Source organism: Carassius gibelio, chromosome B9, assembly GCF_023724105.1.
Source record: "Carassius gibelio isolate Cgi1373 ecotype wild population from Czech Republic chromosome B9, carGib1.2-hapl.c, whole genome shotgun sequence".
NCBI lineage: Eukaryota > Metazoa > Chordata > Actinopteri > Cypriniformes > Cyprinidae > Carassius > Carassius gibelio.
Window position 1 is genome coordinate 15528059 of NC_068404.1, and position 3249 is coordinate 15531307.

The following is a 3249-nucleotide window of genomic DNA, read 5'->3' on the forward strand; positions in this document are numbered from 1 at the left end:
AAAGAAAGTTATTAAAATCACACTCTTGTGCTGATGCTCTGTATTTCTTAAAGGGGTCATCAGATTCCCATTTTCAAGAAGTTCATATGATTCTTAAGGGATTTAATGAAAAGTCTATAACATACTTTGGTTAACATTTCTCAATGGTAGTGTATAACAACACCCTTTTTACCCTGTCAAAATAATAGCTGTTTTAGTGCATGTTCCTTTAAATGCTAATGAGCGCTGCTCACCCCACCCCTCTCTTCCAAGGGGTGACCAGAGCCATAAAGAGAGAGAGTTGTGACAACTCGGTTCACTCCAATGGACCAGTTTTTTACAGGAATGGCAGATAGTGGAGCTGCACAATAGTTCACAGAAGTTAGCGCTAATTCTATCAGTGCAGTAGAGATGCAGCAGAAGAGAGCGCTGTGATGAACTTTTAAAAGGTAAGATATGTATAGAATAATATCAGCACAGATAATCAAATTACCCTGTGCATTAAAACAGATCATTATTAGATTATTCCTCATTTAATTCGTAGATTTGCGGGATGTTATTCATCCTCCTCATGCAGTTTCATACATCGCTGTGTGATTAAGGCTTGATGTAGATGGACCTAAGTTAGAATTAAAAGTTTGAAATAGGGGAGCAGTTTTCATTTCAGAATAATGCTAGGCTAAAAAACAAACAAACAAACAAACAAAACACACACACACACACACACATATACACACACAGACACACACACACCACATTATAGAAGTAATCACAGTAAACCTGTACATTATTGCTGTATTTTATATTTAAACGTCTTAGCTACTTGTGTTGAAGGAGCAGACTGAGCAGTGATGCCATAGGACTGCAATGTGATGGAGCATCACTTAACCATTTCTCCTGTGCATTTCTCCATTGCTATCCTGCTTTCAGAACAGACCCCCCCGAAGACTCCCTGCAAAGGAACATCACCCCCACAATAAGTCTCATCACTAGTTTTGGCAAGTCTCTCCCTGTTATTTGTGTCTTTGTGAAAAGGTGCCAGTTCCCTAGTAGATTCCATCACATTTTGTTGGTATAATCTATTGATTGCTCCTACTGACTATATCCAGCCTCTTACGAAGACTTCAGATGACCAAACACCTGTGAGAGGACGTCAGATGAAGGTGACTCTGAATTAACATACACAACTGCTGAATTGGTCTTGCATTGTAATCAACATGATCACATCATGTAACCACTGCTTTGATTTGTTATTTTTTTATAATTTTTAATTTTTTCTGTAACACAGTTATACTTGTTAACAGAGCTCTTATTTGTATTGTAGAAACATTAATTTTCTGTAAAGCTGCTTTGGAACAATGTATATATACAAAGTGCTGTACAAATAAATGTGAATTGAACAAAACTTGATGCATCATTTTTTTTCTCCTCTCCAGATCAGTAGGGAAACCATACATTCACAATCCTTCCTGTGAGTGACTGGAGCACTCCCATGCAGCACCGCAAACTAGTGGAGACTGTTCAAGGACAACATGTATTATACTGTAGTTTTTTTTTACTTAAAATATCTTCATTTAGTTGGAATGAATTTTCTAAAACAACAAACTGAACATTTACCTTGAAATCAGTAAAACGATAATGAACATTAGGATGTGATGTTAGTATCACTGTTGGGCAAATTATATTCATTTGTATATGGATCATATCTCTTTTTTGTAAGAACACTGAACACTGATACAGTATAATCTAAGATATTGTACACAATAAATACACATCTGTTATCAGTTAAAATAGTATTTATAGTAATAGTAATTATCTATTAAAGGACACCTTTTTTTCTTTGGAGGTATCAATTACAGTAAATTTGTTATACAAGCTTGGAGGTTTTTAGTTAAGGTTCATTACTAGACAAGTGTAGACACTGTTATTTTGTGACGTAATGGAACATTTCCTTTCATAACAGCATCTGTTTGATTGTTTTGGTTTACTATAGTATATATAGTATATTTGAATGACTGTAAAAAGCACTCCAAAGTCAGCTATGTCAAATGAATGTCAGGAAAAATATTTTTAACCCATTTTTGGGGTAATTCCTGTCATGCAGTTGACTCAGATTGGTCAGCCGTGTTTTCAGACATCAGTAGTATCGCTCAGTCTTTCTTCTCAACCGACCAGAGTAACTGTAATACCCAGATTGTAATATGCTTTGTGGTCCCTTGGCAACTGTAATTTGTCATTAAAAGGCACCAAAGAGTCTTCCAGTGAAACTCAGGCACATGAGCATTGTTATCTGCAGTATGCTTCTTTGCTTGGCTGTGCTAAATTTAGTCAATATTTCCTGGGTAAACGTCAGGCTGGTTATTCATGACAGTGGTGGTGGGTTCAACCTCCCAGCAGGATTTACACTAATGGAGACAGTGTCCTACTGTGACAGACAAACAGTAATGTTGGGCCTCGCAGTGAGAAATGAGTCCTGGGAAACTAGGTGGGATGAAAGATAAAGAAAAAAGACAGATTCAGTCAAGGCGAGTGTGTGTTTGTCTGGTAGTGCGGTGTAGAAGAAGAAAATGGAGAAATGCTCAGTCACAGCGGTTAGTGAAGTAAAGGAAAGCTGGAGAAAAAACAGTTGAACAGAGGGAATAAGATACTGTAGCTTAGAGGGGGTTATAGAGTAGAAGAACAACAACAGCAGAGAAAATATAGATTTTTTCTAAAATACAATAAATAGATGAGTATAGTTGTGTTCCTCAGCTTTTTATTAGTACAACGTAGAGGATAAAGGTAGCACTCACAGACTCAATGGCCTCCAAGTAAAGACGGGCTAAGGTTACCTCTGCAGGTTTTATCAGAAAATAGTCTTAGTGACTTTGATGCTTAAAAAAAATGTATGCTTGTCTCTAAATATCTGATGTGTAAGTATTTGAAAAAAAAAATAAAAAAGTATATTTTATTTCTTAACATGTATCCCATCTTTATTTGAGACTAGAAAAAGCCAATAAAGCTGTTCAGTTTGTGGACATAAAAAGCCTGAAGAGAATTTGTCTTTGTTTTATGGTTTCCCTTTGTGATTTTCTAATGCTGTTTCCAAATGTATTATTAAAATAAGGTCTTTGGTTAGTGCTATAGTACTTGAAGGGACTTTCATGTTTTTATTGCAATATAAGTTACACATTTAAACCTCAAATATGTATTCCCGAAACTGTTTTGTGCTTGATGTTTCTTACAAATTTCTACATGAGCATTACAGGAGTTGTCTGATTGGTCAGGCGT

At 36.0% G+C, this 3249-nt stretch overlaps 1 long non-coding RNA gene across 1 annotated transcript; it reads left to right on the forward strand.

The window, feature by feature from the left end:
• Positions 1-308: 308 nt before the first annotated feature.
• On the forward strand, positions 309-2906 carry LOC127964345 (uncharacterized). Its single transcript, XR_008155032.1, has 3 exons — positions 309-428; positions 910-1142; positions 1416-2906. It is a non-coding gene; the product is annotated as an uncharacterized LOC127964345 (long non-coding RNA).
• Positions 2907-3249: the final 343 nt, after the last annotated feature.